At 41.7% G+C, this 26360-nt stretch overlaps 1 protein-coding gene across 4 annotated transcripts in view; it reads right to left on the bottom strand.

Moving 5' to 3' along the window:
* Window positions 1–26360, bottom strand: part of LARGE1 (LARGE xylosyl- and glucuronyltransferase 1) — a 375539-nt gene that overhangs the window by 229975 nt on the left and 119204 nt on the right. The window lies entirely within an intron of this gene.

A 26360-nucleotide genomic window follows, 5' to 3' on the forward strand; every position in this document is an offset into this window, starting at 1 on the left:
TCAACCATCTCTATATAATGACAGGTTTCAGAGTAGCAGCCGTGTTAGTCTGTATCCGCAAAAAGAAAAGGAGTACTTGTGGCATCCGATGAAGTGAGCTGTAGCTCACGAAAGCTTACGCTCAAATAAATTTGTTAGTCTCTAAGGTGCCACAGGTACTCCATCTCTATATAAAATCAAAGAACTGGAAGGGACCTTGAGAGGTCATCTAGTCTAGTCCCCTTCACTCTCGGCAGGACTAAGTATTTTCTAGATCCTTGACAGGTATTTGTCTAACCTGCTCTTAAAAATTTCCAATGATGGAGATTCCACAACCTCCTTGGGCAATTTATTCCAGTGCTTAACCACCCTGACAGTTAGAATTTTTTTCCTAATGTCCAACCTAAACTTCCCTTGCTGCAATTTAAGCCCATCGCTTCTTGTCCTATCCTCAGAGGTTAATGAGAACAATTTTTCTCCCTCCTCCATGTAAGTAATCTCTTGGTCACCACCAGAGAAAAGCAGCAAGATGTGTATGCTACATCCTGCAAAAAAATTCTGTAAGAATTGTCCCAAAAAATCTTATACCAGACATTACAAAGTAATAATGCTCTTTGTTAGAGGACAGGCTGGCATACGCAAAGCTTTTCATGGGTAGCTGGAAAGGACACCCTGTCAAGTAGCTTTGGCTCAGAATTTTTGTTGCTCCAAACTGGTGAGGAAGCTATCTAGAATTTAGAAAATCGACGGGAGCTTTTTTAAAATGAAAATTCCCCTTTGCTATCACTGATAAATATACCAAATAGCCACCATTTTTGCAAGTTCACAAAAAAAGTGTGAGTTTTCATGTCCCCAGCTCAATAGTGATCAGACGGTAGCATTTACTTTATTTTTAGGGTCTCAGCTGTAATTCTGAAACTTAGTACCTATAAAACTAAAGTACTGGGAATGAGCTGCAAATACAATAGATTTCCCTTTTAAAAAAAAAAAAACATTGCCTGGCACAATTGGACAAAGCCATCTGCTACCAACTGTCTTGGCAACAGGTAGGACTGTTGCTGGCAATTGTCAAAAAAGAGCACATGCAATACAGCTGTTACAGTTGCTATAATATTGTCAGCCAGCTAGCTTCAGTCCTTCTATCCCATTGCTTCTCCTTCCAAATCACAAAAGGCTGGATTATGGCCTATGTGCTGCTGTCAGGCGAGGCAGAGGGGGAACCAAGAAACCATGCCGCAGCTGGAGTCCCCAGAAGGAATTCTGGCTAAACTGATGAAGGTGCAGCATATTTCTCACATCTGTACCCCGCCAGCTTAAATAGCAAGGAAGGAAGAGCAAAGCCATGCCTCTGTCCTCACACACCACCCTTCTGTTACTTACCACTTGCAGGGGTGGAAGCAAAGATAATGTTCCCAACTAGTATTGTGGTCGGCCCCTGTAGAGAAGTGCAGGGGAAATTAGGGGAGATCCTGGCTAACTCTAGAAGTGGCTGGACAGTGATTGTAGGACTGGATGTGACCTTGGTAGGGTCTTCTAGTCCAGTCCCCTGCACTGTGGCAGGACTAAGTATTATCTAAACCAGTGGTTCTCAACCTATTTACCATTATGGGCTACAATGTGTTATGTGGGATATATCCAATACTACCTGTATGGCCAGGAGGATGTCACATGGGCTGCAGCTGTGTGCTGATTGGGCCGCAGGTTGAGAACCACTGATCCAGACCATCCTGACAGGTGTTTGTTAACCTGCTCTTAAAAACCTCCGTAGGTAATCTGTTCCAGTGCTTAGCTACCCTTATAGTTAGGAAGTTTTCCCTAATGTCTAACTTAAATCTTCCTTGCTACAATTTAAGACCATTACTTCTTGCCTGTCCCCAGTGTTTAAGGAGAACAAATCATCACCCTCCTCTTTATAACAACCTTTTAACTACTTGAAGACTGTTACATCCCACCTCAATCCTCTCTTCTCCAGCCTACACAAACCCATTTTTTTCAATCTTTCCTAGTAGGTCTCATGTTTTCTAGACATTTAATCATTTTTGTTGCTTTCCTCTGGACTTTCTCCAGTTTATTCAGATCTTTCCTGAAGCAAGGTACCCAGAACTGGACACAGCACTCCATTAAAGCCTTATCAGTGCTGAGTAGAGTAGAAGAATTACTTCTTGTATCTTGCTTACAACACTCCTGAGAATGAAGTTTCCATATGAGAGGCACTGAGGAGACAGAAGGAATCTAAACAGGATATACCACTAGCTGCATTTCAGCCTAAATCACCATCACTGTTATTAATTGAAGCGTGGCCAAATTATAATAATGAATTGCCATAAACATGGAACAATGCAAGAGCATGCAGAGCATTATGCTACTCAGCTGGCGATTCAGGATTTTAGCATGAGACTTATGATATTTACAATTTTCCCTAAAGTCCCAGCTCCTGGAGTCATGTATTTACATAATAATCTAAGCTTTCATCATAAAAAAATGAATTTCGAACCATCATGGACATGGAAAAAAGTTTGAAACTGAATACTAAAGACACAAAAGACCAGTAGACAAATAAAAAGAACCCAAAACTTAATGGATGAAGTCCTGGCTCCATTGAAGTCAACAGCAAAACTCTCACTGACTTCAGTGGGACCAAGATTTTACCCTGTTGTGTCTTTTGCTCTTTACATAGCAAAAACACCATGAAGAAACCATAGCTGGATCCTACATAACCATACTTACTAAATAACTATATATAAAGACATGAGGGATAACTACATACATACTGCTGCTCTGGCTGTTTTCTGGAAGTTTCTAAAATAAAAAAAATATATAGTGAGCACCACTAGAGGGCTTGCAAAAGGGATACTATCCTATTCCTATAAACTAAACATTTTTGTTTAAAGAATCTCATGATTTTTAGGCTAATCTGATGTTTTGGAGCGAGGTGGTGACTTGGGATTTTATAACTTTGGGTTTGGCAATACTGAGCATATTGGAAGTGAATGCAGATCTATTGTACCTATAGACCGTGAAGCCCAATGCACAATACATCAATCAGAGAGGACACGGTTGGTTGGATAACACGCTCTCTGAAGATGCAAGGATCAAACAGGATGTTGGGGAGACAGCAAAAACCCCAAATCATTTCATACCAGCTATAGGTGAGAGAAAACTCCACAGCAATCAGCCTCCTTGTTTAAGTGAAAAAGGTCACCAAGAAGCTTGCCAACTATTAGGGAGCTGTTAGCTATGCAGGTTCTCAATCACTATTAACTGGAATCAAAGTAGCCTTTTGTAGAGACTTCTGTATCCCCTCTAAACCTTGAGATTGGGAGCTCAGGGAACTGTAACCAACCTGACACACCAGAAAGAATCCTTGATCTGTCTGTCTGAGATAGAAAATGTCCTTTCAAAAGTAGAGGGGGTGGAAGAAAAAAGGCTGCCTTCTTTAGAAAGATGTACACTGCTTCTCAAAGTCAAAAAGAAAGGTAGCTTAGACCTGTATATCTTACAGCAGAGGTGAAGCTCACTGTAGAACCCTGCAGCAGGACTGGGATCTGGCGGGTCCCGCAGGACCTGTTGCCATAACAGTGGGAGTGAGAAAAAATTCAACAAACCCTGCAGGAGTGGGTGGGATTGGGTATTGTGGGGCAGGACAGGAGCAGAATTAAAAAAATTAGTCTAGTGCAGGGTTCTAGCTCACTGGTACCCACGTAATTTAACTAGCCTTAACGGCACCAATGCTTATGTGCACATACTCAGTTGGCATGCAGCAGAGATGCTATCTGGTTGGTGGAAATAATACTTTGCACTTCTACAGTTCCTTTTATTCCAGGATCCCAACGTGCTTTACAAATATTAACTAAGCTTTGCAACACCCCTGTGAGGAGGGTAGGAGCATTACTTCACCTATTGCTGAAATGAAGCCACCTCTGGAGTGGAATACAGCAGCTGTTTAACAGCATGCAGAAATGCTACACAATCACTGAAAAGTAAGGCTGGAGGGTGCTGGGCATGTAATTGGGAATGAGCTTTAAGTAAAGAAACATACCGCATTCAGTTGAAACTTCAAAAGTGAACAGCATGTTCCCCAGCTGCAGAAAAAATAATAAATATGGATGCTTCCAAAGTACAGATCTGAAGACTGAGTGCCTGCTGCTGTAGATCTAGCACAGATATTCCTCGCTTTCCCCAATCCACCCTCTTTTCTTTTTTGTCCTGTAACAGGATAGTCTCTCTGATGGCAATTGCATTCTCACCCATCCAGAATACTACAACAATACGGTACTAAGACATTGAGAGTATTATATACCACTGAACACTAAACTGTAAACATTATAGGACTCAGAGTAACAGCCGTGTTAGTCTGTGTTCGCAAAAAGAAAAGGAGTACTTGTGGCACCTTAGAGACTAACCAATTTATTTGAGCATGAGCTTTCGTGAGCTTCAGCTCACTTCATCGGATGCATACTGTGGAAACTGCAGAAGATATCGAGTGGGGTGGGAGGAGGTATTGTTTCATGGTCTCTGTGTCTATAATGTCTTCTGCAGTTTCCACAGTATGCATCCGATGAAGTGAGCTGTAGCTCACGAAAGCTCATGCTCAAATAAATTGGTTAGTCTCTAAGGTGCCACAAGTACTCCTTTTCATTATAGGACTGTATTTTCATGTATGTTTGGGTGGCATTTTCAAAAGTGCTCAACATCAGACCAATTCAGTTCCCATTAAAATCAATGGGAGTTTTACAACAATTGAGTTCAGTGGGAGCAGAGTTAGGCCAATGCCAAGTGCTTGTTTCTTTCTTGTTCAAACTGCTCTTATTTCCTTTTTTGTGGTTTATAGTGTTCTTACAAATCCTTGATAAATATCCAGCCTCAGGTTCCAACCCTGCAAAAATTTATGCATGTGCTTTAACTGAAGCCACAGGAACGGTCCCATTAAAGTCAACGCGCTTATTCATATGCTTAAAGTTAAACACATACATAAGTGTTTGCAGAATCAGGACATTATATTGTAAAACTGGATATCGTTCATTTTATGCAGTATGGCTTCAATGGAAAAAGTCCACATAAACTAAGAACCATAAAACTGCATTTAAAGCCCGGAAATTCAAAGTTAGACTGTAATTCGCCCAGCACCCATTACTCTTTCCTTCTCTGCATATGTAGTATTTTGTGTTATTGTTTATGCAGGTAAATTTATGCCCTAATGTACATGTAAAATATTACCACCTTCTGTTTCCCACAGCAGCTGTAACTTGGAAGTACTTGTCTTTTGTGCATTTAAATTATCAATCATAATAACACAACCAAGTAGTTTTTTGCACTGAAATTCAACTTCATATGCATTTTTAAGAATAAACAAAGTGAACATCCAGATTGATCTCACCCAAAAATAACTCCACTTCTCAGTACATGCTGAAAAATTAGTGGAAGATCATTTACTAATGCTCATGCAAAATCTTTGATTTTTCAAATGTAACATTTTCTATTCCATGTTTTTTCTAACATGTCAAAAGCCTTTGTCTTCATGAAAGACTACGTCCACAGCAAGTACGAAGGCTAAAATTAACCCCTTTTAGAATTATTCATGTACAAAAGATGACACCTGATCAATTAGCTAATGTCTGAAAAACACTATTTCATCCCGTATTCTAACTCAAAAACAACCAAATAGTATTTTATCAGACTCATTCATGCTCATCCCACACCAAAAGAATTCACCTTTGGGTTAAGAACAAGCACTAGAAATTTCAACTCAAAAGGTAATTTCTTCAGAAAAGTTAAAATAGACTAAAAATAGGGACATAGAAAAAGAGCCTCCTCTTAATGCGCTTATCACAGCTCCATAACCCATACAGATTACTCCCAGGGGAATTCTGCGCCACTGTGCATGTATTATAGTTTAAATGAATTATTACTCAAAGAGGTGTGTGTGTGCGTGTGCGTAAGTAGCAGATCTTGGTTACTTACCGGTTAATACACAAAAATGTGGATAGCGAACAATTATAATCAGCCGAAAGGTTTTACTGTTGTTCCTAATGCTGGAAATCATGGGATAGCAGTGCCGCTTGTCTTTAATAATAGATTATAATTCAGCCTCCCAAACTATAAATTTCCAGACTGTGCAGGATCAAACTTTTTCATTTATAATTGGAAGAGAGATATTATACTTTATTTTTCATTATCTGTGTGATGTTGGTGTTCACGAAAGTGGAGGGCTAATGGCACAAGCTAGAGCTGGGGACAGGGCAGCGTGAGGCAGTGAAAGGTGCTCCCATGTATCTATACCCCTGTACCCGAGTTCTAAACCATAGCACCTCCCATTCATTCCAGCCTGGGGCTGCTATTAAACAGAAGCTTCAAACCATGGCAAACTATTCTAAGGTTTTGGGCTTGTGAACCAATATGATTCCACTATATTTAGTTTTCTCTGTGACCCAAGCGGGAGTTGAACCTTGCCTTTAACCCACTGCATCACCTTGCATTCTTTGTATAAGAAATTTACTAACCCAAACAAACTTTGCGCTTTAATTTTAATGGCCACGACCAAACAAAGAAAAAAGCAATATAAATGTTAATGAGAAGCTGTCTGCTTCACTTTATTTAAAAGTCAGACTAATCCCATAATCGTAACCAACCAAAATATTAGGCTATCCTCAATTGCAACATAAAGATGTCCAGATGGTGCCTGTCTAAAGGGAACAACAAGAACAAGAATCTCACCAGCTAACACCCAAAGGAAAGTATGAGCCACAAGGAAAATGGAGCCAGGATAGACTCAGCGACAAAGATGCTTTGGAAAAGTGACCCAATCTCAAGAGAGAATGGATCTTGTTGAAAAAAGAAGCTTCCATTTCAGTTATGAGGTGAAAATCTCATTGCACAGCGAACATGGGAGTAGGACACCCTCTCATGTCCCAGGAGGAAGCACTGCCTGTGTAGTGTAGCTTGTGGCTTTATTAAATCAGTGTTTGTTTTTTAGAGATATAAAAATTATAAATCAGCCATTGAAGCATTAACGATAGCCAGCAAGGCAGCTAATACATTGCTCTAACAACAAACAAATGGACGGCTGCAAAGACAAAAAGAAAGATAAAAGGAGTTCATATTTTTTCCCCTGTGACACTTGAATGTTCTGCTATTTCAGTCACACTAAAGCGGAATTATTACACACAGATAAATTCGTTGAGCTCTTTCTAACATAATATCCCAATAGTGTAAGTCCAACTCACAATGTTCCAACATGGGCTTTGAATGGGCCCATTGCAAGCGTTGAAAAGGAGTCTTGAAGCCAGACATTGAAGCAGGAACTACAAAACCCTAAGCAAAGCTTCTTCTGTGATTCAGCTGACTAGAACATGGCCATTAATGTACCAGGGTTCTGTTCCAGAGCTTTACTTTGCTTAGAGTCTCCAGTGATCCCCAAACCAACTGTCCCAAGGTCTAGCTGAATACCAGCACCTTCAGAATTTAGGACCCATTTCTCATGCTCACTAGTATCTTACTCCACAAGCAGTCTCATTGCAGTCAGGTGGCAGAATTGGTTCTTTAATAAATATGAAAATTAATCAGGAGACCTTATCTCCTCTGGTCCAAAGGAGTAGAAAAAAAAAAACCCAAACCCAATCATTCAGAATATTTGTTAAAGGGAATGTGATCACTAAAGTGCCAAGAACGCAATTTAATTTCCTCCCATATAGGAAAAGATGCTTCAGGGACAAGAATGCTGATGTTATGACAAGAGTGCTGATGTTGTGCCAATATTCAAAAAGGGAAAGCGGGATGACTGGGGTAACTATAGGCTGGTAAGCCTGACATCAGTCCCCATCAAAATAATAGAAAAGCAGATACAGTCAGACAACAGGGTTTAATGGAAAATAGGTCTTTTTGAACAATCGTCATTCATTCTGAGGTTCATTCATGTGAGATTACACATTTCGTTGATATAAGTAACAGTGTAGATATAATATACTTAGACTTTTGTAAGGTGTTTGTTTTAGCACTGCACCATATTGTTAAAAAATTAGCACTGTACAATATCAATAAAGCACACGTTAGAATCATAGAATCATAGAATATCAGGGTTGGAAGGGACCCCAGAAGGTCATCTAGTCCAACCCCCTGCTCAAAGCAGGACCAAGTCCCAGTTAAATCATCCCAGCCAGGGCTTTGTCAAGCCTGACCTTAAAAACCTCTAAGGAAGGAGATTCTACCACCTCCCTAGGTAACGCATTCCAGTGTTTCACCACCCTCTTAGTGAAAAAGTTTTTCCTAATATCCAATCTAAACCTCCCCCATTGCAACTTGAGACCATTACTCCTCGTTCTGTCATCTGCTACCATTGAGAACAGTCTAGAGCCATCCTCTTTGGAACCCCCTTTCAGGTAGTTGAAAGCAGCTATCAAATCCCCCCTCATTCTTCTCTTCTGCAGACTAAACAATCCCAGCTCCCTCAGCCTCTCCTCATAAGTCATGTGCTCTAGACCCCTAATCATTTTTGTTGCCCTTCGCTGGACTCTTTCCAATTTATCCACATCCTTCTTGTAGTGTGGGGCCCAAAACTGGACACAGTACTCCAGATGAGGCCTCACCAGTGTCGAATAGAGGGGAACGATCACGTCCCTCGATCTGCTCGCTATGCCCCTACTTATACATCCCAAAATGCCATTGGCCTTCTTGGCAACAAGGGCACACTGCTGACTCATATCCAGCTTCTCGTCCACTGTCACCCCTAGGTCCTTTTCCGCAGAACTGCTGCCTAGCCATTCGGTCCCTAGTCTGTAGCGGTGCATTGGATTCTTCCATCCTAAGTGCAGGACCCTGCACTTATCCTTATTGAACCTCATCAGATTTCTTTTGGCCCAATCCTCCAATTTGTCTAGGTCCTTCTGTATCCTATCCCTCCCCTCCAGCGTATCTACCACTCCTCCCAGTTTAGTATCATCCGCAAATTTGCTGAGAGTGCAATCCACACCATCCTCCAGATCATTTATGAAGATATTGAACAAAACGGGCCCCAGGACTGACCCCTGGGGCACTCCACTTGACACCGGCTGCCAACTAGACATGGAGCCATTGATCACTACCCGTTGAGCCCGACAATCTAGCCAGCTTTCTACCCACCTTATAGTGCATTCATCCAGCCCATACTTCCTTAACTTGCTGACAAGAATGCTGTGGGAGACCGTGTCAAAAGCTTTGCTAAAGTCAAGAAACAATACATCCACTGCTTTCCCTTCATCCACAGAACCAGTAATCTCATCATAAAAGGCGATTAGATTAGTCAGGCATGACCTTCCCTTGGTGAATCCATGCTGACTGTTCCTGATCCCTTTCCTCTCCTCTAAGTGCTTCAGGATTGATTCTTTGAGGACCTGCTCCATGATTTTTCCAGGGACTGAGGTGAGGCTGACTGGCCTGTAGTTCCCAGGATCCTCCTTCTTCCCTTTTTTAAAGATGGGCACTACATTAGCCTTTTTCCAGTCATCCGGGACTTCCCCCATTCGCCACGAGTTTTCAAATATAATGGCCAAGGGCTCTGCAATCACAGCCGCCAATTCCTTCAGCACTCTCGGATGCAATTCGTCCGGCCCCGTGGACTTGTGCACGTCCAGCTTTTCTAAATAGTCCCTAACCACCTCTATCTCTACAGAGGGCTGGCCATCTCTTCCCCATTTTGTGATGCCCAGCACAGCAGTCTGGGAGCTGACCTTGTTAGTGAAAACAGAGGCAAAAAAAGCATTGAGTACATTAGCTTTTTCCACATCCTCTGTCACTAGGTTGCCTCCCTCATTCAGTAAGGGGCCCACACTTTCCTTGGCTTTCTTCTTGTTGCCAACATACCTGAAGAAACCCTTCTTGTTACTCTTGACATCTCTTGCTAGCTGCAGCTCCAGGTGCGATTTGGCCCTCCTGATATCTTTCCTACATGCCCGAGCAATATTTTTATACTCTTCCCTGGTCATATGTCCAACCTTCCACTCCTTGTAAGCTTCTTTTTTATGTTTAAGATCCGCTAGGATTTCACCATTAAGCCAAGCTGGTCGCCTGCCATATTTACTATTCTTTCGACTCATTGGGATGGTTTGTCCCTGTAACCTCAACAGGGATTCCTTGAAATACAGCCAGCTCTCCTGGACTCCCTTCCCCTTCATGTTAGTCCCCCAGGGGATCCTGGCCATCTGTTCCCTGAGGGAGTCAAAGTCTGCTTTCCTGAAGTCCAGGGTCCGTATCCTGCTGCTTACCTTTCTTCCCTGCGTCAGGATCCTGAACTCAACCAACTCATGGTCACTGCCTCCCAGATTCCCATCCACTTTTGCTTCCCCCACTAATTCTACCTGGTTTGTGAGCAGCAGGTCAAGAAAAGCGCCCCCCCTAGTTGGCTCCCCTAGCACTTGCACCAGGAAATTGTCCCCTACGCTTTCCAAAAACTTCCTGGATTGTCTATGCACCGCTGTATTGCTCTCCCAGCAGATATCAGGAAAATTAAAGTCACCCATGAGAATCAGGGCATGCGATCTAGTAGCTTCCGTGAGTTGCCGGAAGAAAGCCTCATCCACCTCATCCCCCTGGTCCGGTGGTCTATAGCAGACTCCCACCACTACATCACTCTTGTTGCACACACTTCTAAACTTAATCCAGAGACACTCAGGTTTTTCCAGGTTTAAATAGATTAAGAACTAGATAACTGGAAAAAGACACAATTTTTTACTAGGCAGGGTAATTTCCATTGGAACAACTTTCTAAGGATTGTGGTGGATTCTCTATCACAGAATATTTTTGAATCAAAATTAGATTTTTTCCAAAAGACAAGATCTAGTTCAAACAGAAATTAATTAAGGGAAGTCCTGTGGCCGATACTGCACATGAAGTCACACTATATGATCATAGTGATCCCTTATGGCTTTAAAATCTTTGAATATATGAATTTACAGATCTCAAAAAATAGTAGTCAGTGGAGAGTCATCATCAAATGTGGGTGTTTCTAATGGTGTTCCCAAGGGATTGGTACTAGGGCTGATGCTATTCAACATTTTTATCAATCATGTGCAAGTAAATATAAAATCACTGTTGATAAAATTTGCAGATGACAATGATTGGTGGAGTGGTAGATAATGATGAGGACAAGGCAGTCATACAGAGCAATCTGAATTGCTTGGTAAAATGGGCCCATTCAAACAAAATGTAAAATTATTAATCTAGGTACCAGGAATGCAGGTCATACCTACAGAATGGAAGACTGTCTTGGAAAGCAGGGACTCTGAAAAGGGATTTAGGGGTTAGGATGAACAAGCAACTCAAAACGCACCCCCAGTGTGATGCTGAGACAAAAAGAGTTAATGTGACCCTTGGATGTATAAACAGGAGATTAGAAAATAGGAGTAGGGAGGAGATTTTACCTCTGTATAGTGCATTGTTGTGAGATACTGTACTGGAATTCTGCATGCAGTTCTGATGTTCCCATTTTAGAAAGGATGTTGAAAACATGGAAATGGTGCAAAAAAAGAGGTTCAAGGTTCTGCAGAAAATTATTTACAGAGAGAGACTTAAAAAGTTCAATCTGTTTAGTTTATCAAAAAGGAGATTTAAAGGTGACTTGATGACAATGTAGACAACCCTTGTGAGGGGAAAAATTACCAGGTACAAAAGGGGCTTTTAGTCTAGTGGAAAAAGGCTTAACAAGAACCAGTGTCTGAGAACTGAAGTCAGACAAACTCAAATTAGACACAAATTTTTGAAAGAGAGAGGTGAATCATGAGAACCACTACTAGGGGAAGCGGTGGATTCTCTATCCCTTGATGTATTCAGATCAAGACTGGATGCCTTTCTGGAAGAGCAGGAGGGATAGCTCAGTGGTTTCAGTATTGGCCTGCTAAACCCAGGGTTGTGAGTTCAATCCTTGAGGGGGCCATTTAGGGATCTGGGGCAAAAATTGGGGATAGCTCCTGCTTTGAGCAGGGGGTTGGAGTAGATTACTTCCCAACCCTGTTACTCTATGATCCTAACACAAGTTATTGGGCTAAATACAGGGGTAAGTGGGTGAAATTTAATGGTCTGTGATATACAGGTTAGACTAGATGATCTAATGGTCCCTCTGGCCTTAATCTCTATGAAACTATTACAATGCTCATCCCTATTACTGCACACCACAGACCCAGTCCTGAGAAATACTGAGCACCTAAAATTCTCAACTGGAGTTGCATCTGCTTAGCACCTCTCAAGATCAGGCTCTATGTGACTCACATGACCACCATCACAGAAAATCAGACCTAAAATAGGTTCCCACATGGCTTCCTTGCCAATCCAAAAATCTACCATCACAATGGGCTAACAGCATCCTATCAAGGGAGGATACAGTTATTTTACAACACTTTGGTGGCTAATTGAATAGGTAACTTAATAAATAACTGTTGTCATGCAGGAATGGGGCAGCCAAGTACTACAGAATCTGAAGAGTTCCCCACGTAGCATCTTTGCAGCAATCTATGGTTACACATTCTGGAGCAGAGTCTCAGCTGGTGCAAGTTGGCATAATCCCTTTGAAGTGAATGAAACATGACAGTTAACACCAGCTGAGGATCTGCCCCTTTGTGCATCTTCTATCTGGGAATTAACAGTTCCCAAGTTCATTTTTTTACCTAAACCATGAGGATACTCAGTGTTCCAACTCCCTAGGTGATGGAAAGGCTGACAGAATCTTTTAGTTAAACTCCCATCCTCCTCCCTAAAACTACCATGCCAATTAAAGAAGGAATCCCAAAAGACTTCCAAATGACCAGTCTTAAATGCTATGTCTTTGTGAGAAGTTATTGGTCAGACTTACAAAAACAGATTTAGATAAGGTGATGGATGTAGTGTTGCCAAACTTCACCAATTTATTGCAGGTCTCATGATATTGAATGTTATACTTAAAGCCCCAGCTTCCGGAAACAAGTGATTGCATGAGAATTTCAGCTTTTATATGAAAAAAATAGTAAGTTTCCACGGTTGCAGAGAAAAGCTTGAAAATGTGTCCTAAGTATATCCTAAATGTTCATAAACCAAAAAGCAAATAAAGAGAACCTGAAATGTTGGTTGTGTGTGGGTTTTTTTTAAAAAGGGAAAAAAACATTTTTAAGACAACCTCATGATTTTTGAATGTTTGAGGTTTTTAACATTCTAAGTGATCATTTTTAGTTAAAGGGATATCATCAAACTGAATTCTAGTCCATTTTAAAAACAAGTTAAAAGTAATTTGAGGTTTTATACCCATCCCTATGTCCTTCAGCCTGTATTTGTGGTTTCACAATCCCATTTTCCTATTTAATTTTTTTTCTCTCTCCACACAAACAAAGCAGATAGATCGATATATTCTATTTCCTCACATGAGAAAGAACTTCATTCCTGTAGGGCATCTGGTCCCAATACCAGAGTCTGTGGAATAGGCTTTCCTATGGCTGGATTTCATTACATTCATGATGTTTACCTGGTGCCATGAATCCCAGCCATTATTTATACAGGTAATTTTTTAAAATGCATTCCTAGCTTAGAAAAATTCCAATAAAAATTAAATTGCAAGAGATAAATTTTATCAGTTTCGGGCTAGGATTCAGCAAGATGCCTAAAGGCATTCTAGTATCCATCTTCTTATAATTAATCAGTTTCTTCTTAAAAGAAAGAAAAGAAAAAAAATCTACAGAATGGAGAAAATGGATAAGGCTTAGAGAGTTATTAAACATAACTGCCGCAAAAGGTTAAAGATGTTCAGATACTCGTTAAAAAAAATGAATGGAACTGGTTTCAAAAATAAAATTCTGGCTTTTTTGGTAAAGAAAAATGAGAGGTCTGCTTTGATTAACATAGTAAAAATGTATCTCAAATGTCCTGCCTCTATCTCCTCCAGTGCATTGAGAGTTCAACCACTAGGTTGCTTGAAGAGATCGCAACTGGATTCTGGACTCATTTGATGCAGCAGGCTAAGAAACAAACAAAACAAGCTTGTATTGATATTTACCAGGAAAACCCCATGTACAAAAACCTCATAAACAAATGCCCTGCGTTCCCAATCTACCACCCAGCCTCAGTGCAGGCTGCTGTTGGCTTTATCACCAGGGACTGAGGGGTGGCTGGTCAGGAACAATCTGAATAAAGAACAGTTTCCTAACACAATGCTTCATGGCAATACATTTACCTTTCATGCTCTCATTGTTTTCAGCAGATGATGAAAGCTATAAATATAACTAAGTAAATTCCCTTATTTTAGGTTAAAAACAAAACCATGCCTTCTAGTATTTTACATACAATACTTTTATGGCTGTTTCTCACTTGCATGTAACATCTTCTCATTTGCTCCTGAGGTGTTATAAATGCACACAATTTTGCTTGCCATTTCTCTAAGCCAAACTGTTCATTGCTCCTCAGGTAAAATGCTCTTCTATCTCTGCATATACATTTATCACATGGGCCCTGTGTATAACTCAAACAATCCAATACTCAAAAAGAAGCCTTGAAGATAAGGAATAGCTAGGGTGACCAGAAAGCAAGTGTGAAAAATTGGGACCGGGGGTAGGGGTTAATAGGAGCCTATATAAGAAAAAGCCCCAAATATCAGGACTGTCCCTATAAAATCGGGACATCTGATCACCCTAGGAATAGCCCTGGTTTCTCCCAACTCAAAAGTAAAGAGCAAACTTGTATGATCTATTTAAATCCCCATCATTCAAGAAATTGAGGGGGGGCGTTGTAACTGCAGGAAGCAAAATAATAATCTATCTTTAGTCACCTTCATTGATTACATTCACTCTAAGTATCTCCAAAAAAAACCAATTTACTGTCCTGGTTATCAGAATTCTCTATAGGCTTGTGCCAAGCTAACCTTATAGATACCAAGAATATTCAGAGTTGTCATTATTAATGAAAACAAAAATTCTGGAAGTCTGTTACACTTCATGCTTCGGGATTTAAACCAATCTCTAACTATTAGAGATGAAGATAAAACCAAATTGCGGGGAACAGATTATCCTCACATCTGCCTACTGCAGAGTTCTTATACCTCTCTCTGAAGCATCTGGTGCTGTCCACCATCAGATGCAGGATACTGGACTAGATAAACCAAGACAAACCAAGTCTGATTCAGTATGGTAATTCCTACGTTCTCCTCCAAATGCTCTCTCAAATCCTCTCCTCTTGGAGGTCCTTTTCTCCCCTACTCCCTAATCTCGCTTGTGCCCCTCATATATCTGTAACTGTCTTCTTCCCCACCTTGGAGCCCCTTCTCTTCTTTACAAGTTATCTAAGCCTCTCCTTCCCCTTCTAGCTCACCATTGTCTCACTCTCAGATGTTCTGAGATTTGCTATAGGATGCCAATATTAAAGTACTGAACTGCAGAGACAACTTTCTCTGTGTGCAAAAATATTCCAAGTCCTCATCTGTAGTGTCTTTCCAATTACACTGGTTATACTGATATTTATTTATAATCAGGCTTCTTATCATTACATTGAAGCAAGCACAAACCATGGGCAAAAATGCCCTCAGACATCAATACTAGTGGTGGGAGACATTTGCTGAACTAAATTCTAAATACTGGGCAGAAAGAGATAAGGCAAGGATTTATAAAGAGATTTTCAGCTATCTAAAAACATTGGACATTCCTGATGAACCCTGGCTGGCAATGTGACATTAAATTACACCAAATTTTCTCCAGTGAAAACCCTATATATGGTTCCAGCTAAAGAACTATTAAGCTGTGCTTATAAATCAGAGAAAATGGATGCCACAAAACTATGTGAGAGGGTAACATGCTAAAAAAATAGGACAGAAAGCTACAAACAAACCAGTGAGTGAGTGGTTGGGAGAAATGTTTATTCATAAAGAGGGTAATCAATTAACGTATGGACAGACTCCCAAAGCAAAAACAGAAGCTGCAATCTGTGAATTATTTTGTTATCGTTAAGCAGAGCTAGACAACACTTAGAGGGTTAGACGCACAGCTGCTTGGCCTGTCCATTCTAAAACATTACTGTTTTACTGATAGAAGAAGAATGTCTGATCCTATCTGATTTATCATATCACTGTTGTTATAACAGTGATGATTTGGGTAGCAATGTTCTATTTTAGCTCCATTTCCAGGTTCCTTGGCACTGTCATGAAGACTGCATTACTTTAAAATTATGTTTTGTGTCTGGCAAAAATTACTTTGCTCGCAGAAACCTTTTTCAGTAGAAGAAAGAAAGAAGACTGGAAAAAACAAAAATAAAAAAGAGAGAGAAGTAACAAATAGTGCACATGTGAAGGAAAACTAGTAGATGTTGAGGATTTCTGATTGCAGCACGGTTTGTGTCAAACTAGGCACATAAATGCTACTAGAGATACACCAGAATAGCAGCCGCAATTCCCCATGGGAAATGCTGCCAATGTACTCCTAGGAATTCAGTGATAAAATGCAGGAGGTTGAACATGTGTGACAAAGAGTGAGGGTGAAATGAAGCATAAAAGGAAGTACACAAGAAAGAGCCTAAAAGGGTGCAAGCGTGAAAACATTCAGAAAAGTGTGAGGATGCGAGGGAAGTGTGAACTGGTGCAAGTGTAAAAGGAAAATACGGGTAGAATTCTGAGTGAGCAGGAGCGAGACTGACAGAGGGTAACAGAGCATAAGTGTGAAAGAAAAAGCAGGCATACGAATGAGTGTAGGAGTGGGCAATGGAGTGTGACAGAGTGACAGGTTGTGATACAGTGAGAGACAGCAAAAGTACAAAACCAGACAGAAGAGAGCTTCCAATGATGAATTTCATTTTTTTTTAAAACTTCAGCATGTATCAGAAAAGAAGCTCAGCTATGTGAAAACAGAACAGTGAATTAAGTACAAGCAGAGTAGGAAGGAAAGAAGAGGCATGGAGACTATTAAGGACACTGGATACACAAAGTTTTTGACAGGTTTCAGAGTAGCAGCCGTGTTAGTCTGTATTCGCAAAAAAAAAAAAAAAAAGAGTACTTGTGGCACCTTAGAGACTAACAAAGTTATTTGAGCATAAGCTTTTGTGAGCTACAGCTCACTTCATTGGATGCATCAAAGTTTTTGGACTCTGCTGTAATTGTTCTCTGTGACACGTCAATTTCATGAGTGACCTTACAGAGGGCCAAACATACCACAACAAACCTGAAGAAAAGGGAACCAGTAGCTTTCAATATTCTTGGTGTCACAGAAAAGTAAGTGCAGGTAAATGTGTTTGATTAAAAGCTTCCTCTGTGACATTATGGATTATTTTTCTACCTGATTCTACATGGAAATCTGCCCATAAAAAAAAATATGCCCATAAAAAAACTTCAACAAACCAGTGTTAAGGTTAAAAGAAAAGGAGTACTTGTGACACCTTAGAGACTAATGAATCTATTTGAGCATAAGCTTTTTGCAAATACAGACTAACACGGCTGCTACTCTGAAACCAGTGTTAAGGTTGCGAGTGCATACCAGAACCAGAAACTTATGGCTAAGAAAAACATTACAAAAATGTTGTAGTTACTCCAAAATAGCCATTAGAAACTCAGGAAATATTTTTGAATTAAGGTTAAACCTAAAAGAAAGTCAAATATTTGAACGTTTGGACATTCACAGTTCAGGTTCCCAAAGTACTTCAACTCTGACCTTGTAATGACTCCAGGATCCTTGTGTATCTTCTGTACTTGGTTCCTTTCATGTCTACAGTGTAAGATATGGTACTTTTGGATCAAAGACTTTTTCTAAGAAATTTAAAAAGTCCACAGCCTCTCAAACCAAAGCAACCATTGCAAGAGTAAGGCACTCTCAATTTTGTGGTCACTGAGGAGATGAAACTGCTTGTTCTGGATGTTTAAGGTTGTCTCAGAATTTCTGTTTTGTCACAGAGTCTGCGTTAAGGTAGTTTGGGTGCCTTACCTGTGAATCTCCAAACTTTCAAAAATGTTTTAATTTCATTTTACCTTACTCTAGTTGCCTGGGTTTCCATGGGCTATCATTTCTCCTGTTTGCATCCTACCCTGAAAAAACATAACAGACTTCCCTATTGATTGGTTTATGTTTTGAAGGCATCTTCTGCAAGGCCATTCTGATGATCCTAAATGGTCAGTGAATCACTTCTCAGATATGCCTTTTCCAGTCTCAAAATCTGTCTTGTGCACTAGATTTCACCACGATCTTTCTAATAATCCTCATATGACGCCTCTTATGAATAAGATTCAACAGAAAACAATGAATCATACAATGTAGGACTGAAAGGGACCTTGACACGTCATCTAGTCCATACTCCCATTCAAAGGCAGGATTAAGTATACCTAGACTATCCCTGACAAGTATTTGTCCAATGTGTTCTTAAAAATCTCCAAAATGTATTAGACAATTTTAAAAAATTATCTAGTACTTATTTTTCTTAAGTTCGGTACCTGAAAAACAAAATTTTGGCAAAAAAAACTATCCATAGCCCACAGATCATGTATCCAAAATTTGAAGTGGAAGTGAACATTTTAGGATTTTGGTATGATAGGACCAAAATTACGATTATAATGTTAAGCAAGTTTCAACCTTAAAATGTGGCTCAATTATCAACAGTAACTTTGCAAAAATTGTATTGTGGAACTCAAGCTGGAATACAAAAATAAAGGATTATTTCTCTCATGCAACATCAGAACTAAAGAGCTGTGGATCAGAATGTTGTTAGCAATTCTGTTTATGACATGCAAGACAGAACATTTTCCATCTCATTCTCCTATATCTGTATTACTGGCTCTGCAGTGCTAAGAGGAAAAGTACTAAAATGTTAGTCAGTAAAATAAGAAGATATAACTGAATACACACAAGATATTGGTCTAAAGAGTAAGACAACTCCATTTTTGCCTAATCACTTCCAGAGTATAACTGTACATTAAGTATGAAGAGGCTACATCCTTTCTCGGTTACTGGTCTGGTGGCCACAGATTATTTTTATGTCATAAATTTAGTATTGTGGCTGCACTAAATGAAGAAAGAAGAAAAGATGAACATGTATCTGAGCCAGATTTTGTGTCATCTAACTTTTGATAATCATGGAAACCATGCCAGATGGATATTTTATGTCTCATATATTTAAGTCAGAGACAAAGCAGGATACTTATTACCATACCATCTGAAAGGAGCTATATGAGCTGCATCAGAGATCCAGTCCTGCAAGGAACTGTTATGGGTTGAGTTAAAACTCACGATAGTGGGTGTCACAGCTGCCTTTCATTCAGGATACATGTAAAAAGCAACTGAGCTCCTTTATGGACTAGGCAGCTGAAACCAGAGGGGCCTGTGACATGCTGTACCTCAGAGTAGCACCTTGGAATCCCCATTTTCACCACTGTCACATAATTATTATATGTTTTCTATAAACTATGCCTTGTGAGGTACCATTTTAAAAGTCTTGATGCGTTTAACTTTAATATCCTGTTGAATTGTATGTGCTATCATTATATGTGAAGTTATGAAGTTTTGCTATGTGTATGTAACTGAAATATGTTGAGAGGTTGGGAACACCCACAACCAGCCGTTCAAGTACAACAGTGGAGTAGCCAGACAGCAATTAATGGCTCATCAACACCCATCAGAGAACAATCCATTATCCTAGGAACTGTATACCATGGAGACTTCTCAGAGAGAACACGTAGACAACGGAGACTGCTTGACCAATGGGGGCAGACCCCATCTCACAAGCATAGATCTTTCCAGCAAGCTGGAAGAAACTATAAAAGAGGGGAAGTGTCATCCTCACTTGGCCTCACTCCCCCCACAACTCAATATTGGAAGAAACGTCTGGAGGAAAAAGACTTTGAATTGGGGGAGGGTGGTCCCAGGCTGGAAGGCAGTCTCAGCCTGTGTGATGAGGCTCTACAACTTGTTTATACCATCTGTCAGGGTGCAAGACTGCTTGATTCAAATCCTGAGTTAGAACTCAGACTGTGAATTTATTTTTATTTCTTACGTAACCAACTTTGCTCTCCACACTTGCTACTTATAATCACTTAAAATCTATCTTTCTGTAGTTAATAAACCTGTTTTGTATTTTACCTAAAACAGTGCATTTAGGTTGAAGTGCTTGAGAAATCTCAGCTCACTTTACAGAGGCGAGTGTGTGTCCTCTCCACATCAAGGGAGGGGAGGACTGGGTAATGAATTTACACTGGCCAGGGTTCTGAGCAATGCAAGATGGTACAGTTCTGGGGTGCAAGGCCTGGGGAGCTGGGGAAAATTGGCTGGAGCCTCTCTATTGTTGGCTCATGAGTGTCTGGGGAAAGCATTCATGTAACTCAGTTGGGTGTGTCCCTGCCTGTGGATTTCTGTGTAAGTGGAGTACCTGCTAGAGCAGACGTGGGCAAACTACAGCCCTCGGGCCACATCCGGCCCGCGGGACTGTCCTGCTCAGCCCCTCAGCTCCTGGCCAGGGAGGCTAGTCCCCAGCCCCTACCCCGCAGCCACGCCACCATGCGGGCAGCACTCTGGCCTGCCGCTCCTACTGGACAGCGTGTGGAGCGTGGCTGGCTCTAGCCGGGTGGCACAGCTGCGAGCTCCTTCTGCTGGTAAGGGGGCGGGGAGCGGGGGGGCTGGGTAAGGGAGCGGGGTGCGGTTGGATGGGGTGGAGGTACTGGGGGGGCGGTCCGGGGATGAGGAACAGGGAGGCTTGGGAGTGGGAGTCCCAGGGGGCCTGTCAGGGGGCGGGGGTGTGGATAGGGGTTGGGAGGGCAGTCAGGGGACAGGGGGTCCCAGGAGGGGGCAGTGAGGGAACAAGGAGCAGAGGGTGGTTGGATAGAGAGTGGGAGTCCCGGGGGGAGGGGCTGTCAGGGGGCGGGAAGTGGGAGGGGGCGGAGGCCAGGCTGTTCGGGGAGCACAGCCTTCCCTACCTGGCCCTCCATACAGTTGTGCAACCCTGATGCGGCCCTTGGGCCAAAAAGTTTGCCCAACCCTGTGCTAGAGGTTTATGGCTTGACACAGCATCAGAGAGTGAGATACCCCATGTTGGTGGGACAGAGGGCTCAACAGTCCCACAGTCCAGGCTGCACCCCTGGACCCCATCACATGGCCTCTACCCACAACAAAGCCACATGCAAGGCTGAAGCAGGAGTTCGCCATGCGGCCCAGTGGGTGTCCTACTGTGATCTGATAAACTTGGGGGGTGAGAGATTGATAGGATTGGAGTGCTAAATGTCTGTGTGTATGCAAGAAGCACCCTGAAACATCACAAAAACAGACACAGAAAAGGAGCAGAAAGCCAAGGAGACAGCAGAACAAGCACTGGGAGTGTGGTCCTGAGAAAAAGTCTATAGAGAGTTTCTGGGCAGAATGCTGGCTGAAAGAGGCTTGAAACAGTAACAAAGAAACTGTCTCCAGTTATTTGTTTCCTACTGTGTTATGGGAAACACGACTTTGTACATTCTTTTAAATAAACAGGATTGCATCAAAGAAATACCTGACTACATCATCAATGTCTCCTTCCTAACCAAAACAACCCACAGGCCCCCCAAAAATGACTAATCACTCATGTTAGAAATGGGTAGCCATGTTAAGATCCAGCACTCCCATTCACTATGATCAAATAGGTCCTTTTGCATGTCTAATTTCTGTGGTCCTAGGAATACAGATCCTGTTTACTTGTAATTAAAGATCCCACTACACTTTTAGCAAGAGTATGGCTGCTAGCCTGAGTGTCCTGGTCAAATTCCAATGCAATAACTATATCCCATCCCCTTAATATTCCCCCTGCTGCTTCCGTTTGCTACAGTGTTATTCTTCACTTCGAGACCTAACCTTTTATACACTACTTCGGTGCACTTTTGTGACATGGTAACAACAGATGTTGACAAACCTCAACTCAAATCAAAGTCACTGGGAACTACAGGTGCTCAGCATCTCTCAGGATCAAGCCGACAGTCTACAGGACACTTTTGGATTCTTCACGATAGAAAGAATAACAGGAAGAAATCAACATGCCAGGCAAACAAAATGGGATGAATCATCGCCAAGTTACCTTTGAGCCTGATCCTGCTTGTGGGCACGTCTACACTGCAAAAAAGACCTGTGGCAGCGAGTCTCAGAACCTGGGTCAACTGACTCCGGCTCCTGCTGCAGGGCTAAAAATAGCAGTGTACATGCTCAGGCTCCAGCTGGAGCCAGGCTCCGAAACCTGGTGAGCAGGGAGGGTCTCAGAGCCCAGACACCAGCCCAAACCCAAACCTCTACATCACTATTATTAGCCCCTTAGTGCAAGCCCAAGTCAGCTGACCAGGTCCCAGGCTCTGAAACTCGCTGTTGCAAGTTGCATCTTGTGTAGACGTACCCTGAGTTACCTCTGAGCCTGAACCTGCTTGAGTGCGAGGACTCATCTCTGAGCCTGAGCATAATAAGTCATCAGTTACCTGAAGGATTCAGCCAACCCACAGGTGAGGTCCCAACCATGTGATCCTAAGGCAGGCATATAGGACCCTAAGGGAAGCAGCCTCTCCTGTCTGCTCACTGCCACTATCTGGCTGGGAATACGCCCTTTACCAGTAGTCTCAAGTCTGCCTTTGCTCCTCCTCCAGCCTGCTTCTGCTTTAGCCCATGCCTGTTTCTACCCCAGCCACCCCCTGTTCCGTCCTACATCTGCTTCTGCCTCAGCTGGCCACCTGGCCCTCTGAAAGGAAAAAACAGGAGGATCACAGCTTCTTCAATGCTTGTCATGTGTTTCCTTACAAATTGCATTCCTTGAACCACCCACTTTGAAAGAAATTCACTTTCTCACACCACTGCGTTGTGCAGCTATGGTTATAGGAAGAGAATGTCATTTGAGGGAGAATTCTGAGCAGCTTTTAAAGAGCTCAGTAGCACTGGGAGCATTCTCTTCTCCCTCAACACTTCCTCCTTGCCTTCTGAGGCAGGTGTGATAAATCCCCAATGCCTGCACAGTAACAATAATAGTACCTAGCTTTTATACAGTGCCTTACCACAGTAGATCTCAAGTGCTTTACAAAGGAAGTAAGTGTCATTATTGTTACCATGTAACACACACTGAACTATCAGATCCTACAGGGTTAAGCCTTAAAACTGATGTTTTTTAAACTTCAGAGGCCAACACCCAAGCCCAAAGTAGGACCCACTCTCCAACAGAGAGGAGATTCTTGCCTGTCTAGCAGAACCTTGAGATGAACCAGGGAAGCAGGAACAGGGCAGAATAACTCAAAAGACAGAGAAAATGGGACCTACTCAACAGCCTGTTGATTAAGGCACTCAGCTGAGAGGCAGGAAATGTGGATTCAAATTTTCTCTCTGCCTGATTTGGTGGAGTGATTTGAATCCCCCTCTCCTACCTCTCAGCTGAGTGCTTTAATCACCAGGCTATAGAACTGTTAACTCTCCTGGGCCCAATGAATACTTATGTATTTATACAGAGTGGATCAGCTTTAACAAGAGAGATTTGGAGCCACCCACTCCAGAACAGCCTATAGCCTGATGGTTAGAGCATTCACTTGGGCTGGGGCAGTTCTGAGTTCAAAGTGCCTGCTCCAGAGTGGGGATTCAAACCTGGGTCTTCCACATCTCATGCGAGTGCCCTAATCACTGGGCAAAAATTACAAAGGGAGAGGGGCACAGACAGATGGACACATAGGCACAGTTTGCTGGCCAGAACTCACTTTTCCAATTTGTCAGCCAATTCCAAACAGAACCAAGCCAAATATTTCCTGATTTTTCCATTTGCTGGGTCAAGAGAAAAAAATCAATTATTTGCTGAGCTCCAGAGTCATAATCTTCCCAAGGGTTCCACTGGCATCAGTGTGAAGCTGGGACATCAGTCAACATTCTTCAGTCAACCAGCCATTGGGCTGAGTGTAGCTGCAGAAGATATTTTTTGAACTTCTACAATGTGCTTTAAGGCTGTGCAAGATTTAACTTCTGTCTCCACAAGTTTCATCCAGAACATACGTCATACATCAAAATTCCAGGAGGACTGCACTTGAAGTTCTCTGATCTTTGTTTTATTTTCACTGCCTGAACAAATGGCTTATACTTTTCTTCCTGCATTCTTGGATGGCATCTCCAGTAACGTGTAAACAACATTCTGCTGTGTCCTTTTCAGACATAGAATCGACAGCATTAAGTAGGAATGCATTTTTCACTGTATGGATTCTTGCAGCCATTATCTGGTCATTACTTGTGTTTGATCAACCCTCTTGCATTAAAGTCCATGTTTATTCTTTTACTTCTTTCTTTATTTTTTCCTCACTTTCTTCAGTTGCAGCATCCAGTCATGTACCTGTCAGTTTCAATCTGTCTTGAGGAATACATCCAAGGCTACATGCTTTAATTGCTTCCTTAAATTGCTCATTTTGGGATATACTGAAGGTGATGATTTTAGCATAGAGGAAGGCTGAAACTTTATTGTCAAGTTCACGTCTTTACCTTTCGCAGTTGTTTTTATGACATAATCTCTGATTGATCTTAGTCTTTTATTGGGGAGTTGAAGATGCAGAGACACTGCTCCTGAATGAAACGGATATTGAACTACAGTATCATGAGTTCTGAAACAGGGTCTTAAATGATCATTGCAGCTATGTTTCAGTGACAACTAAGGAACCAAAAATATCTCAGTGGCAGGATTATTCCACTTCAATAAATGTGTCATCCAATGGCTCATTTGATCACGAGAAATCCAAATAAGCAGAATTTCTGCATTTTTAAATTAATATGAATCTTTCTCTCTTGCGACTTAACTAGTTTTGACGACATTTACATTATCTGTATATTTAATTGCTTTATAATAATGTCTGTGTTCAGTACTTCAGTTCATTCAATCACTTGTTTCCGAATGCTTCCCTCAATTTTAGGTACGTTGCTTCAGTTAAATTCACACACAGTTTGTTAGCCACTATATACCAGCCACTCATTTGCGGCATTGGTCAGCAGCTTTCATATTTACTACATTTGGAAAACCAACTACTGAATTCAAAACAGTGAAGAATGAAAAATAATATAGAGCTATAGCCAGCTTTGTACAGAACCATGTTATCAAAATACCCTCCATCTTCTAGAAGTTTCTAGATCCTACCAAACCAAGCTCCTCAACAGTTCACAATTCCACCTAGTCCCCTCATTTCAGCATCCAATGACAGTTAATTCCACATATTAGTCATCGACTGTATCCATTCCTAAGGCTAAGATTTAGTCATGGGTATTTTTAGTAAAAGTAATGGACAGGTCATGGGCAGTAAACAAAAATTCACAGCCTGTGACCTGTCTATGATTTGCACTATATATCCCTGACTAAATCTTGGGTGCTCTGGAAGGGGGGACTTTGGGGGCACCAGAGGTGCTCTGGGGCGGGAGGCAGCCCAACGGCAGAGGGCCCGGGACCACAGCTGGTGCTCTGGGTGGGAGGGAGAGGGTAGCAAAGCATGGCTCAGGAACGCCACTGGTGCTGCGGGGAGAGGGGCGCACGGCAGCCCGAGACTATTCGAGCGGCCCTGGGGTCAGTCGCACCCACCATTGCAGAAGTCACAGAAAGTCATGAAATCCGTGACCTCCATGACAGACTCACAGACTTACCCATTCCTCTATAACTTTCTAAACAGTTCTATAATTTTCCTGTTGACTCCTAATAGGCCTGGAGACATGGCAAGATTCCCAATGTGTGCATCATTACCATCTTAATTTTTTGCTCCAAAATATTTTTGTATGGAAAGTATTACAAGAACATTTTCATTCACAGCCTGAACGTAGAGTCTAATCTTTCTAGTATGAAAAAAATCCTTTACTGTTCAAGTAAATTAATATAGACACAAATTCCTTTTTGTTTTTGTCCAGTGAGATTACTTTCAGAAACACCACAAATGACATCATCAGTCTTTGAGTTCAGCACCTTCCCCATCTTCACCATAATGCCCTTTCCTGATACCCTCCACAATCAGTGCAATCATCTTCCTTCCCCACATCCTCTCCCCCTCTATCATTAGTAAAATGCCACGATCCCCCTTTCTGTTGTCTCAGTCACTACAAGCATCCCTACCTCCCTGCTCTCACGAATGGGATTTCTAATAAACACAGCAAACAACAATAAAATAGGAGTTCAATGCCCTGCAATTCACCAGCTCCTTCATCCCTAGTAAAAACCCTAAACTCCCCATTTTAACCCAATACAGCACTACCCAGATCCTTTCTTCCCCCATCAGCAGTTCAACACACATATCGCCACAGCCTCAGCTATCCCATAATAACTTTTCTATCAGCAGCATAACTTCGGCACCATTGCAAATACTTTCACCAACAGTGTCTTTTCGTTTCCTGCCTGCCACTGTATAGCACCCCTGCACCACCCTAACTCCTAAATCAAGCATTTTACTGCCAGACATCCAGTCCTGAAACACAAAGCCATACATGATCACACAGCATTCTCTC

Source organism: Chelonia mydas, chromosome 1 (genome assembly GCF_015237465.2).
Source record: "Chelonia mydas isolate rCheMyd1 chromosome 1, rCheMyd1.pri.v2, whole genome shotgun sequence".
NCBI classification, from domain to species: Eukaryota; Metazoa; Chordata; order Testudines; family Cheloniidae; genus Chelonia; species Chelonia mydas.